The following is a 15,714-nucleotide window of genomic DNA, read 5'->3' as shown; positions in this document are numbered from 1 at the left end:
TGGGCTTACCCATGGACTATCAGAAATTGGATATATCAAACCTGCATCTAGCAGTTTAATAATCTCTTTCTTAACTACATCTTGCATATTAGGATTTAGTCTTCGTTGGCGTTGCACATACGTTTTATGACCTTCTTCCATAAGGATTTTATGTGTGCAATACGAAGGACTTATTCCTTTAATATCATGAATCTTCCATGCAATGGCTGGTTTATGAGCTTTCAACACAGAAATGAGTTGTGATTTCTCATTTTCAGTAAGAGAAGACGATATTATTACAGGTAATTCAGATTCACCATGTAAATAAGCGTATTCCAAATGGTTTGGAAGTGGCTTTAACTCTAATTTCGGAGGTTCTTCTATCGATGATTTATATCGATATCTGTCTTCTTCTTTTAGCATTTGAATTTCTTCTGTTGTTGGTTCATATCCATTAGCTATTAGTGTAGCTAACATTTCAGCTTCATCAATTGGTTCATTACTTTCTCCTAAAGAACATTCTCCTGTTCCTTGTAATTCTGGAAATTCTTCTAATAATTCTGCATGTGCATCTATAGTTTGAATATAATAACATGTATCATCTGCAGATTGTGGTTGTTGCATTGCTCTATCAACTGAAAAGGTAACACTCTCATCCTCTATACTTAGGGTCAGTTTCTTACCGAACACGTCTATCATTGCTTTAGCCGTGTTTAAGAATGGTCTTCCTAATATGAGAGGAACTTGAGAATCTTCTTCCATGTCCAGAACAACAAAATCTACTGGAAATACTAAAGTACCAACTTTAACTAGCATGTTATCCATTATCCCTCTAGGATATTTTATTGATCTATCGGCTAGTTGTATACTTATTCTTGTTGGTTTCAGTTCTCCAAGGTCTAGTTTAGCGTATAGTGAATACGGCATTAGATTTATACTAGCACCTAAGTCTGCCAATGCTTCTATTGAACTAAGACTACCCAGAAAACATGGAATTGTGAAACTTCCTGGATCAGATAGTTTTTCTGGTATCTTATTCAACAGCACTGCTGAACAATTAGCATTCATAGTAACAGCCGAGAGTTCTTCCATTTTCTTTCTATTCGTGATTAGATCTTTCAAGAATTTAGCATATCTTGGCATTCCTGAAATTACATCAATGAAAGGAAGATTTACATTTATCTGTTTAAACATATCCAAGAATTTGGATTGCTCGGCTTCAAGTTTTTCTTTCTTCATTTTACTCGGGTAAGGAAGTGGTGGTTGGTATGGTTTAACATAAGGTTTATCCTTAACTGTGTTATCTTCATTAACCTTTTCAACTACCGGTTCTTTTTCCTTATCTTGATCAGGTTGTGGTTCTTGTGGAGTAGGAATAGTTTCATCAGAAGTTACAGGTATTTCAGGTGGTTTAAGTGTTGTACCACTTCTTGTGGTAATGGCTTTAGCTGTTTCATTCCGGGGGTTAGCATTTGTATCACTAGGTAGACTTCCCGGTTTTCTTTCACCTATTAACCTTGCTAGGTTACTTACTTCCTGTTCCAGATTTTGAATAGAAGCTTGTTGATTTCTAAATGCTTGAGCATTTTGTTCATTTGTTTGTTTTTGAGATGTGAAAAACTGTGTTTGAGTTTCAACTAGCTTCGTCATCATATCTTCTAAATTCGGCTTTTTATCATCGGTTTGTTGTGGTGGTTTGTTTTGAAAATTAGGTCTTTGCTGATTGTAAGTATTATTGGATACTTGTTGATTGCTAGGACCTTGTTGGTTGTTGTATGGAATATTTCGGTTATAATTCTGGTTTTGATTGTAAATCGGTCTTGGCGGTTGATAATTATTCTGATAATTATTTCCAGGCCTTTGGTTTATGTATGAAATATTCTCTCTTTGTTCCATTGTTAATTCAATACTGAGACAATCTTTTGTCAAATGTGGTCCTCCACACTGCTCACAACTAATTCGTATTGAGTGAATATCTTTAGTCATCTTTTCCATTCGTCTCTCGAAAGCATCTATCTTTGCGGAAATGGAATCTAAGTCATGGCTAGAATCGGCTCTAGCTGCTTTAGATGATCTAATGATATCTTTTTCTTGGTGCCACTCATGTGAGTGGGAAGCAGTGTTATCAATAATTTTGTAAGCATCAGTTTCGGTTTTCTTCATAATAGAACCACCAGCTGCTATATCTATGTCTTTTCTTGTAGTGATGTCGCATCCTCGGTAGAATATTTGTACTATTTGACAGGTGTCTAAACCATGTTGCGGACATCCTCTTAATAACTTTCCATATCTTGTCCACGCCTCATATAGAGTTTCATTTGGCTTCTGTGTGAACGTAACAATTTCTGCTTGAAGTCTTACAGCTTTAGATGCAGGAAAGAATTGTTTAAGAAATTTGTCAATTAAAACATCCCATGTATCGATTGCCCCTTCAGGTAACGATTCCAACCAATCTTTGGCTTCTCCCTTTAAAGTCCAGGGAAATAACATGAGATATATCTATTCATCCTCCACTTCTCGGATTTTAAATAGTGTGCAGATCCTATTAAAGGTACGTAGATGTTCATTTGGATCTTCCTTCGGCGCACCACTAAATTGGCATTGATTAGTCACCATGTGTAGAATTTGTCCTTTGATTTCATAATCTGGCGCATTAATGTCTGGATGAGTGATTGCGTGACCTTGGCCAGTGCGTTTAGCTCTCATTCGGTCTTCCATACTTAAAGGTTCCAGATTCTCCATAATTGAATTTGTTGAATCGGTATCACTAGATGATTCTGTTTTAATGGTTCGTTCCTCAACAATCTCTGTTTGAATGATTGGTGGCTCCGGAGGAAAGTTTAATGGTTCAGGATCTACGAACCGTTCCTGAATATTCTCTGGATTCTCAATTGTGAGGTTGGGTTCAAAAAATGGATTATCGGAAATTTGAACTGAAGTACTTGGTTGACTGGATGACGATTCTAAAGAAAAATCAACGGCGGTTATATTTGTTAAACGATGTCTTGATCGAGTTACAGGTGGTGAACGTACAAAAGGTGGTGAACGTCTTGCTCGGTGCATTCACTGAATATCCTATTAGTTTTAAAAAGGAAAGAAAAATTATAATAAGTTATCCAATCAATAGACTTTTCTGATTTTGCCCACGTTTCGAATAGCCAAAAGATGCAGCAGAGGGGCAGGATTCGTTTGGTCTCAATATAATTGAGGACTGTTTGGCTCCAATAACCCGGTCCACGTACAAATCCAACTATTACTACGAACCAGAAAATTTTGATGTCTATTAATTTAACCACTTAAAATAAATTTTCGTAATTTTAAGAAATTTAGATAAGAAGTAGAAAAAATTCTAAGTCCTAAAAACTAGAATGGCGAGAAATAAGAGAGAAAAAGAGTTCGTCGCAAAAGGTCGAAAAAGAAAAATGGTTGAAAAATAAAAGGTGACGGAAAAATAAAAGAAACTTATAAAAACTTAAAAATACTTAACTAACCTAACCTTATTACTACAACTAACTTAAAATTATAATCGCAAATTGATATTACTAATTGGAATGATAATTGGTACATAGTAAAAGGTCTAAAAATATTAAAGCTTACAGGAAAAACTAAATTCCAAATGGAAATAACTTAAAAAGAAACTAAAACTTCAAAAGGCGTCGCAAAATTCTAAAGCACCTAAATCTTAGTCTAAAGAAAAAGCACTTAAGGAATTCTACGGCAAAGCCTAAAAATCTAGGAGTAAAAATAACTATAGCAAAAACTAAGTTTAAAATTAAATATGAGCTAAAAAAAATACAAATATTACGCTACAACGATTAAAAAGGGACAAAATATAAAAATATACAAAAAGTTGTAAAAATTACAATTTTTATAAAAATATTATTTTTATATTATTTATTTTATTAAACTATTAATTTTACAATTTTAATTAAACTAATTTAACTAAAATATATAAATAAAAAGTAAAAGTAAAATTAAAACTAATAATAATAATAATAATAATAATTAGGTTTAAATATTAATAATAATTAATTAAAAACCGTAATTAATGCTGAATTAGGGCTTCCTGTGCGCGTGTCAGAAAGGCTCCGCGAGTTGCGGTATTTAGTGCTTCAAACCCCGCGAGTCGCGGGGTTCCAGAATTCAGCTGACAGTTTGAATTTTTACGCGTTTTTCTTTATTTATTTTTTTTTTTATATTTTATTTTCTGTTTTCTGTTTTTTTTATAAATAAAAGATGTTTAATAAAATTTATATTATTATAAACTAAAATAAAGATAAAGAAACTTATAAAACTTAAATATTTAACAAAATCTTAAAAATGCTTATATTTTTGTTTTTCTTTTTATATTTTTGAATAATTAAAACGTATTTTTACAAAAGCGAATTTTAATAAAAGTAAACAAAAAATCTTTTTTTTTTTATATTAGCGTTGCGCTTCCGGCTTTTAAGATAGTTCCCCGGCAGCGGCGCCAAAAATACTTGATGTCGTACGAGGTGTATATAAAATAGCTTTATTATTTTACTAGGAAAATACTATTAAATACGATACAATTTTACACAAGATATTTATTTATTTATAGAATGGATATACTTAAACCTTGCTACAACACTTATAGGCAGTGTACCTAATCGTACAGTAGTGTAGTTTTTAGTAAGTCCGGTTCGTTCCACAGGGAAATCTTTAAACAAAGCTCAACGCTATATTAGTTTACTTTTATAAAAATACAAATATATATATAAGTAATATTATTATTATAAAGGGGGGTTTTTACCGTTTAATGACCGGTTTGTCGATTTTAAGACTTTAGTCGCAGTTAAAACCTAATGTAAAATATAAAATAAATACAAGACTTAAATTAAAGTGTAAAGTAAATAACGATAATGAAATTGCGAATAATAAAAATGCGATAAAATAAAATTGCGATAATTAAAAAGTACGATAATTAAAAGTGCGATTAAATAACAATAAATAAAAGTGCGATAATTAGAAGTGCAATTAAATATAAAATAAAGGAAATTAAATATGAAATAAAAGAATTATGCTTATTTAAACTTCCGTAATCATGATGTTTGACGTGTTGATTTTAGTTTTATGCCCATGGGTTAATTGTCCTTTGTCCTGGATTATTTAATATGTCCGTCTGGTTTTTGTCCATAACAGTCCATCAGTCATAAATATAAAGTGCGAGTGTCCTCGTCAAATTATCCTTATACCCGAAGTTAAATATTCCAACTAATTGGGGATTCGAATTGTAACAAGGTTTTAATACTTTGTTTAATGAATACACCAGGTTATCGACTGCGTGTAAACCAAGGTTTTACTACTTTGTTAACAATTGCACCAATTACCCTTGAATGTAATTTCACCCCTGTTTTAATTATTCTAGTGGCTATTAATCCATTCCCGTGTCCGGTTAAATGAACGATTATTCGTACATATAAATACCCCGCCCATCGTGTCCGATCGAGTGTATATGGTAATTTATAGGGACGCCCAATTGTAAATCTTTATATTAACATTAACAAACTTTCATTTAGTTAAACAAATATAAAGCCCATTAATAGCCCATAGTCTAATTTCCACAAGTGTCGTTCTTTTGTCCAAACCCCAATTATGATACAAAGCCCAATTACCCAATTTTAGTAATTAGCCCAACATCATGATTACTTCGTTTTAAATAAGCATAATAATAACTTAGCTACGAGACATTAATGTAAAAAGGTTGAACATAACTTACAATGATTAAAAATAGCGTAGCGTTACACGGACAGAATTTCGACTTACACCCTTACAACATTCGCTAACATACCCTTATTATTAGAATTAAAATTAAAATTAAAATATAAATTATATATATATATATATATATATAAGTTTTACGTATGATAAGAGAAGAAAAAGATGATGAAATTTGATCAGAATTCGGTTTGCTTTATAGCCAGAGTTGAAATTTGGGGCTCCGCGACTCGCGGCAAAATGCTCTTCAAACTCCGCGAGTCGCGGAGATAGTATTTACAGCTCAGTCCTTGGAGTTTTCTCTGCCGACGGTTTTTTTATATATAAATATAATATATATATAATTAATATAATTAATTATATATTATATTATATTTATATACATAGTTAACTTGTAATTTTTAGTCCGTTGCGTCGAGCGTTAAGAGTTGACTCTGGTCCCGGTTCCGGATTTTCGAACGTCCTTGCGTACAATTTTATATTTTGTACTTTGCGTTTTGAATCTTGTACTCTTGTAATTTCGAGACGTTTCTTATCAATAATTGGAACCTTTTTGATTGTCTTTTGTACTTTTGAGCTTTTTGGTCGTTTGCGTCTTCAATTCGTCGAATCTGTCTTTTGTCTTCACCTTTTATTATTTAAACGAATATCACTTGTAAATAGAACAATTGCAACTAAAAGCTTGTCTTTCTTGAGGAATAATGCTATGAAATATATGTTCGTTTTTAGCATTATCAGGCTGACAGCAAGCCATCATTATTTTATGATTTTTAAGAGGGTGTTTTGGTCTTTTCACTTTGTGGTCGGGTTTTATACCCCAAAACTGATCCCAATCTCATTCTTATCCTCTTTTCCACCAACCAAACCTTATAGAGAGAGAGAAGGGTTTCTAGAGAAAGGAAGCTTGAGTGGGTGAAGATGGTGGTGATTTTTGCCCAAATTGGAAGCGGGTCTTGGTTCTCCTAAGTGTTTCTATCTACTAGCTCGATTTTGGAGTTGAGGTAAACCCTAGATTTGGTTTTAATTACTTTGATTTTGACTTAGGGTTAGGGTTTGTGCTAGTTAGGGTTATAAACCCCATTTCTTGTGATTTTGGAGGTTTTTGGGTAAGATTCATGTAAGTAAACCTAATTGGTGACTAAGGATTTTGAATGATGAAATTGTAAGTTTGGGTCTTGCATGTGTTGGTTTAAACCCTAGAACACTTGTGTACTAGTGATTTTGGTGTTGTGTTAACTTGATTTTGGGTGTAAACCCTAATTTAGGTCAAAATGGGTTTCGTGTTGAAGTGGGTCAAGTGTTCTTGATTTTTGATGTCAAATGATGATTTTTAGACACAATCACTAGTTGTTGGTGATTGTAGGTGTTTTGGGTGTAAATTGACAAGTCAAAGTGAGTTAAACCTAATTTGGTCAATTGGAAGTTAACTTTTGCGTTAAGTGTTAAATTGGTGATTTTATGACATAATCACTAGTAATGGTGATTATGGGTCAAACTTGACTTGTTTTGGTGGTTAAGTGCAATTTGGGTCAAGTTGCACATATGGGTTGATTTTGTAAGATCAAGTGCAATAAGTGTTAGTTTTTACTTGTTTAAATGGGTTGGAATTACCACCCGTAGTGGTAATTGGTAAGTCCACTTTAGGTGTCTAAATGGGTGGATTGTGGGGTAGGTATAAACCCTTGGTTAAGGATATTGGCGTCGAATTCTCTTGTAGATAATGTATCTTGATTGTGTTGTATACCTATATGCGTATTATAGATAAAAGCTTGCTCGGTTGATTTTGGTGACGATTTCGCACATGGTTTGTAATTCTCGAGTTTATGAGGTGAGTGGAATAATTATACGTGTTTGTATATGGTGTATTTACTTGTGTGGGATGCGATGTGAGTTTAAGGTTCGTGAGTTCGATACCACATCGTATTTGGCATGAGATGAGGGTTTAAGTTCGTGAGTTCGATACCTCATTTGTTATGTGGGTTAGCGGGTGATGTGGGTTTAAAGTTCATGAGTTCAATACCACATCATTATGTGTGGCATGAAATGTGGGTTTAGAGTTCGTGAGTTTGATACCACATTGAGCGTGACGGGTGGGTTTAAGTTCGTGAGTTCGATACCATGCAGTGATACATTAGCCGGGTATGTATACTAATGGTTGATGGGAACACCGATGGTCATTCACGAGTATCATTCCCTTGTGCATATGGTTAACCATGGTTGTGTGATTTTTGTATTAGCATATTAAATTGTGAACTATATGTTATTGGCGATGCTAGCTTATTGTGGATTGCGAATATTTAGTTTATGCATTGTGATTGCATGGTTGTTGAATTGCTAGCTCGTATGCGGTAATTGTGTAAGTGGTTGCAAGTAAGTAGATTATATATGTATATGTATAATTATTGCATTCACTAAGCTTTATGCTTACCCCTCTCGTTGTTTAGCTTTTTACAGGTATTGTGATTGTGAAGCTAGCTAGTTGTTAGACTAGATGCGTAGGAGCGCTTGGGATCGATGGGGTAGCTTTTGGATATTTGGATACGGATGGGGGATTTGGTAGCCCCGGGATTATGCTCTTGGTAACGGGTTGGGTTATAGAGTCCAAACTCGTCTAAATGTATATTTGGGTCGAAATTACACCGTTTGGTTGTATGGGGTGTGGAGACCGTTTTGCAAACTTATATACAATTGTTGTACGTACACTTTGTACATCGTCAAATATGTATTGGTAAAAATGGAATTTACCTTATTGAAAAATTTGGCGTTTAGCTTAAAAATTGCTGATCCGGTTCTGTGTTATAAAGCGCGTCGCGTGGACATATGCGCGCCGCGCATATGTGTCTGGTCCCAAACTGTCTTTAAAAAAAAGGAAATGTGTGTTTTCTCATTTTACGTTTTGGGGTTGTTACAAATGTATTTGGATGAACCTGAGGTGGTGAGGTGGCTGAAGTAAAAGTTTATTAATTATAAATAGTTTTAATTTATTTTATTTGAATTCATTCATTTATCTGATTTTTGTAATCGCCATCTCTCCCAAATTAAGGTTTGATCTTACTGTTTTGATTCTTGTAAATTGTGAGTGACTGTCTGTATTGTTGGATTACAATCTTTGATTGTGATTCGGTTGTTTTTTAGTTTTGTAATTTTTAGACTTCCTGTGATTGGAAGTTTCACTTCCTATGGTTGGAAGATTATTTCTGTAACCACTCAGGCTTGCCTGAGTGGCCACCGAGTTGCCCAATGAAGCACACCACCCGGGTTCAATTCCTTCCTGGCTATGCCAAATTGTTCAAAAGGGGGTGTGACTAGAGGGTGCGCATAATGCGCAATTCACCCGGTACCAGGTCTCGCGCTCGGGAGGCTTGATTACCCGAGGTTTTACCTTCTATGAGGGAGCCAATGTGCTCGTTCATAGTAGGGTTTCTTTGTTTACCCAAAAAAAAAGATTATTTCTGTGTGTTTGTTCAAATCTTCCTAATTGCAGTGGCTTAAAACTTTATCAGTGCCAATGTAACTTTGCTGACTGGGAAACTAATGTCTGGTGAGTTGATGAATTTGGCTTGATCTATGAAAAAACAGCGTGTGTATGTGTATATGTTTCATAGGCACCACATATATAGTGGTAAAGCTGGTTGACCATTTATTTTTATTATATTTGCTAATTACTGCGTTGATACAATAACCGTGCTCCTGTTTAATGAATTCCACAATAAAAACTTTTTTGGAAATCTATTTGGGAATGCGCCCAACTTGTACCCGATGTCTATTGTGTGTATACAGTTAATGAAGTAGTACTTAAACATGTTAGAAGCTATAACTGTATATTCTTAATTTACTTGTTAATGTGTTTGTTCAATAGCCTTCATGCTGATTAATAAAAATGATGGGTGTTTAAATACAATCAGCATTTTTGCAGCTAATCAGATTGTTAATATATGAGTGAGTAGTTGTTTAAAAACAAAAAGCAGTGTGCTAATGATTTTGATATACAAATCCTTGACGATATCTTAATCATAACAAAGAAATACATCTGATTTATTTAAATTATATACATAGAAGAGTAACATGAAAAACGGGTAAAGTCAACATACAAGTTATGGTGTCGAACACCTATGACTCAACAGTCAACACCAACTCTGTTCAGTGGATGTAACTTAAATTATCTGCACTCTTAGGTCATATGGCTCAAAATGTTAAGTGTGTGTGTTGTGGTGTCAGAATCTGTGTTTTCATTGAAGGAGAGATGGTCAAATAAATTTGATTAATAAGTAGAAATAACGTATGTCATTGTTGTTTTCTATGGTTGCAAAAAAATGCCATTTCTTTTTCCCTTCAGATTCAGCCTGTGTTACACATTTACTGCCTCGTATGCTATCTGTAAGATGTGAGAGATATATCAAAGTGTGTTGATTTAAGTAAGATGTAGAGCTAAAAAAGATAGGAAGGCTTATAGAATATGGGAAAAGGATAAGACTGGAATCAAATTGGGCCAAACGGGCTTGGACTTGATTTTTTGTAGACTGTTAACTGATACACATCTACCTTATAATGGGTTAGTTATTTTGTATTGTTTTAACCCTAACTTGTATTGACCCGTTAACCAATCCACCTGATGTACTCCCATTTTGCCACCTATAGTGTAATAGTAATAAAAATATTATTATATATTGATTTAATGTGTTCGTTTTTTTGGTTCCATTAGTATTTGTTTGTCTGATTGATTATGCCTGATAACGAAAAAAAATATCTTGGTTCAAAAGTACTCCGTAATACTTTGATTCAATCACGTGTTTGTTATGCTGGAGAATTTTCAATAGAGCAAGGTTATGAAATTTTTGACAACTGTACAGTTGTTTTGTGAAGTAACTTGCAAAAGCAAGGTAAATGAATATAAGGAAGGAAAAAGAGTGGTTCAACATATATGTTAAAATAAAATTTAGTTCGAGCTCGACTCGTATTAAAAAATTATCAAACTCGAACTCTTTTTTGAATGAGCTCGAACTCGAGTAGCTCCTTTAAATACTCGGCTCGTTAATTGCCTGACTATTGAGCATGAGAAACAAAATCATATTTACTACACTGATAATTATTCTTTGTTTTGGGCGCGATCAATCATATTACTGAAAAACGCGAACGATATTGTCCAGTGGGACATACGCTTCATCTCGATTATGTTTAAGTTTTAGAAGGTTGTTATACAAGTGTGTTACATCTGCGGTTGAAAGAATAAAAGACTCCCTAATGTTAGCCACCTGTATATGGTGGATTTCCTTAGAAAAAAAGTGGAACATGAAAATTTAAAGATTATCAATGAACATAGGACAGGAGTAAGATAGGTATATAAATTTTCTGGAAGGATGATGATGATGATGATAATTTATTGTAACTGATGAATGTAGTGAATTGAAGGGAACTGAATTTTTTTCTACACAATCATGATCATGATGCATATTAATGTGTTAAAATCTAGCATTTGACCCACGTTAGTCTAAGATAATAGTTTGAAGAGCATGCCAAACTGATGTGTTATCTCAACTTTGAAAGGTTGTTATGTAAGGGTGTTACTTCTGTGGTTTAAAGAAACAATCTTTTAAAGTTTGACAGTCTGGATATGGTGGTTTGCTTATAGATGAAATAAGTAGGTAATATAGTTGTCAGATGTGTGTAGGGTTTATAATCGGGTCCTTAAGAACTTGTCCTTAGCAATAGAATAAGAATATAGTCGAGTTGTGTAACAGGATTTTAATCGTCATGTTGTCATCAAAGAGTGTCTATTATAAGTTCAAAGATGCTACTTCTAGATGTGGTCTTCTTGATTAGCTTACGGTTGTAGTACGGGTGTATATTTGGTTTCAAACTGTTTAAACGGAAAACCAAACCAAATCCATATTGGAAAAAAACCGAATCAAATTTGAATTCGGTTTTCGGTTCGATTTCAAATCTGATTTCGGTTTCTGTCTAAGTTTTTTGAATTCGGTTAAACAGAAAATCGAATTCAAAACCAAATTAGACTCATAATATATTAAGTTATTAATTTATATAGGTCAAAAATTAAATTAAAAGGCCAGAATTAGAAACCAAAGTCACTTTTTATGTTTATTGTGATTAAAATATGATTTTTTTTCGTTTTAAGCGAAACTAAACCGAATTTAATCTCGTTTTCAACTCAGTTTCGCTTTTGAATTGAATTTAGTTTTTGATTTTGATCCCAAAATTTTCCAAACCGAAAACCGGACGGGTGGACACCTTATCCATATAGATAAATTTATGAATATAGATGACAATATGGAATAATCATATAATAATAATATGGTGTTTACTTTTGTTACTTAATGAAGTATCTTAATAATGTTATTGACAAATTCACCCTTTATTTAATTCTTTTTTATTGAATTTATTTATATACGAGTATTTATATTCATAATTTTTTTTTTAAAGGCAAGATGTTAGCATCGAATACACTCATTTGCCACGCACGCACGTGCTTTCGGACAGGAAACTCGAACCGCATTACAGGGATCCGAACCTTATACCATCCCGAGGGGCAGGCGGTTGGACATGAGTCCTAAATACGGGTCGGTAAAACCTTCCCCAGGGAAATTCGGCTTTCACGAAATAAATTCCACGAATATTTTTAAGGAGAGAGACTCGAACTTGATACCTCCCCACCTCCATCACAATGCACAAGTGCAAAGGAGTGAACCACTTGACCACAAGAGTAATAAATTACGTAGACTTCAGAAACTTCTCAAGATTGTAAAAATCTAGAAAAGATATACAGTTAAGTTCTATTTCTTTTATTTGTATATATATAAATTGTGGTAAATAGTGTCAACCTATTATTGGTTAACACCATTCGTTAATAGTAACTCTTTTTTTTTTTTTTTCAAAACATGATTTGCCCAACACCCCCCAAACTACCTACCCAATACCATCCGGATCCCCTAACCAGTTCCACCAACCCGACCCGAATACCCGCTACTGTTGCTGCTACTATAGCTACAGTACCTTTTTTTTTCGAAACCAACCCACAGCGAAAGCGCGGGCCAAAAAACTAGTTTCTTTTAATTAATGAACAAAAACGTACGTATAATATATAATTCTAGAAACTTCACGCCTTATATGGAGTACCTACCTTCAAAATGTCTTTCAATACATATTTTTAAACTTCATGCGTTACAATTGGGGAAACTATTTTACAAATATTATAACCATTGTTCTTCAATTGGAAACTGTAGCTTCAGTATGGCGATGAACAAAGATCGAAGATTTTTTTAAGAACTACGATTTTCTTCAACGGAAAACAGGTATTTCAATTTCTACAATTTTCTTTTTTTACCCTTGCTTCTTGATGACGATGAACACAAATTTACAGATTATATGGCGTTGGTGGTCAGGAAGATAATTTTGGGAGTCATTAAAAGAAGGGTAGTTAAAGGAATTAGAATGGCTGTACGTGGAGTAGTAGGCATTTTGGTGTGATCGAAAAAGTCATTGGGTAAGGTGTGATTATTCTTTAAGCCTTAAGTAAACACCTGATGTTGGTGACCGAATAAGTCCTTCAGGCAATTAAGTCCATTAAGGTGCAAGTAAACAGGCCCTTAAGTCCATCAATTCGAAGCCCAACACAGAAATGTAGATAAAATCGTGCAGAATTACTTCATCAACATTCTTTCTTCTTCCACCATCTCTAACTTTTCTACAAATCAGTAATTTTGAAGATGTTGAATCAATTTCAGAGCCTCAGAGGTGGTCCAACAACCTCACTCACCTTCAAGGCTTCAACTACTTAGAATTGAAGAGTGCCTCAATATTACAGTCAACTTCATACTATTTGACAGTACATGTCGATGAGTAGGAAAGGTATGTCCCCTCTCTCTTGCAATACTAAATATCATTAGCGTGTATATTAACATTTATTTTCTATATGCTTCATTACATTCATTCAATGATACTCAATTATTTCGAATCTAATGGTTGCTCACGATTGTGTTGGTAAAATAACCCTCTAACTGTTTGATTAAATTCCTCAAACACTTGCTAATAATTTGTAATCTATACTCGTTATTGTGAATAGCCTACCAGCTGTTTGATAAAATTCCTGAAAGATACTCGCTTTTTTTAGAAAATCCCTCAAATTGATGCCTATCATATTTTATCTTGCTAGTCATTTATTTTGCACGTTGTCACATATCTGATGCACTCCTTAAAGAAATGATATCTATGAATAGTCTTAACATGGAACTTAATAAGTATGAAATGGAAATTTATTAAAAGAACATGTATGTTCTCCACTTTCGGAAATGCATTAATTTGTATGTATTGTCTAGTTTGCCTTTTTATCTCTATTATAAAAACCTTTCGTAAATCCGGATTTTCGTTCTCATAGTGAACTAGGTCAAACTTAGAGGTTGCAAAATGGGTGGGTCATGCAAGTTCGATAACGGGTCGAAAATAGTAATCAATGGTACAAATTAAATTGGGTCAGCTCGGATCAGGTTCTATTAGTTTCAACTGCCATCATTTTTACTCATTTCTAAAACCTTTTTGAGAAGTTATGCATTATTATGCTTGTAAATATGTGCTTTTACAATATCCAAAATCTACTAACAAAGCAATTTGATAGGTTTCTGTGCTTAGGAATACACTTCAAAGTTTGGTGTGTTTTGACCTATTTAACCTGTATTTTTGTAGTTGAAAACTTTGAAGTTTACCTATTTGACCTGTTTTAGTCAGCAGTTGTGACACTCACTAACATCGATTCTTCATGGAGGGTGATTTATTTTTCCATTTTCACGTTATTTATTTCGTTTATTTGTTTTTGTAAAAATAAACGTCTTGATGAAACGGAAGTTATAGAACAGTGACCGAAAAGAAGTCGCTCGTGTCTTACTCTTATCGGTATCGTAAGCCCAATAAGTTGATCATGTATAAGTACTAGTGCTCTTCAAGTGATACATTTAAGCTTTATATAGCAGTATTCTTTCTCTCTTTTAGATTTGACTTTTGAGTATCTGTTGTATTATGTTTGACTTTCTGTTAAAATTGTGGAAACCAGATTGTTGACTTCTTAACTTTTCCTAAACAGTTGAAATGTAAATGGAGAAACACCAACGTGAAAAGTTGATCTAAACTAAACAAATGCATTTAATCTTTGAAACTATGTCAACTCTTCTTTATTAAATAAATATTAGTTGGCCCTAGAAATAAAAATTATGTTGAAAAGTTTTGAACTGGATTTTTTTGGTTACATTAGTATTTGTTTGTCTGACTGGTTATACCTAGTAACGAAAAATGTTTGTTGGTCTAAGAGCAGTACACTAAAACTCCCCGATTAATGCTGATAATCCAAAAGCTGAGTATTTAATTGGTCAACATCAGTCAACTGATCCAAATCGGATTTAGTTGGTCCAAGTCGGATTTAGTCAATATTGGTCAGCATTTAATATAAGTTTAAATTAGAATATTGGAGTTTTTGAGCAAATGAAGAATATGTTTTTGTATTCTGAACCTTTCAGGCATGTCGTCACATACAAGTATGGAAAAGAAATTTATGAAAAGCATCATCAGCTAATGGAACTAAAATTGCAAAATGTTGTCACATAATGTTTTTGTATTCTGAACCTTTCGTCACATACCTGTATGTTCTTCACTTTCGGAAATACATGAATTTGTTCTATATTATCTTGTTTTCCTTTTTATCTCTATTAAAAGAACCCTTCTTCATAAAGCCGGAGTTTCATTCTCATAGTGAACTATATCAAACTTAGAGGTTGCAAAATGGGCGGGTCTAATAAATAGTAGGTGTAAGCATGTTGAATATGTAAAGTTAGTCCAAATGTATCTTGGTTTGAATTTTGAAGCATCTACTGTCTACTATTGTTTATTTGGCTACATGAAAAATTGGAATAATCAAAAGTTCTTCTACAGATTTGTTAACGTAATTGTAACTTTGATCAATGGGACGTTTAATAAATAGTGGCCCCTAATATCAAA

Source organism: Rutidosis leptorrhynchoides, chromosome 11, assembly GCF_046630445.1.
Source record: "Rutidosis leptorrhynchoides isolate AG116_Rl617_1_P2 chromosome 11, CSIRO_AGI_Rlap_v1, whole genome shotgun sequence".
Classification (NCBI taxonomy): domain Eukaryota; kingdom Viridiplantae; phylum Streptophyta; class Magnoliopsida; order Asterales; family Asteraceae; genus Rutidosis; species Rutidosis leptorrhynchoides.
The sequence above is the reverse complement of the archived record's forward strand: the minus strand, read 5'-3'. Positions refer to the sequence as shown.